Source organism: Tupaia chinensis, unplaced genomic scaffold, assembly GCF_000334495.1.
Source record: "Tupaia chinensis unplaced genomic scaffold, TupChi_1.0 Scaffold000147_1, whole genome shotgun sequence".
Lineage (NCBI taxonomy): Eukaryota > Metazoa > Chordata > Mammalia > Scandentia > Tupaiidae > Tupaia > Tupaia belangeri.
In genome coordinates, this window is record NW_006159617.1 from 822112 (window position 1) to 822372 (window position 261).

Genomic DNA, 261 nt, shown 5'->3' on the forward strand with positions numbered 1-261 from the left:
TGTTATTAATTGTTAGAATCAACCTGAAGTTAACCCAGGATAAAAAGGAACAGCATACCATTTATCATTTATTTCATTTCATTTCACTGGGTCCAAAGATGTGTTTATTTCTCTCTCTCTCTCTCTCTCTCTCTTTTTTTTTTTTTTATAGGATTCAACGAAAAAAACAACATTTTTAGGATTCACTGCTGCAGGGTTTGTGGTATTCCAGGGAAATAAGAGAATCCATTTGATAAAATGGTGAGTATTTTTTGAATACTG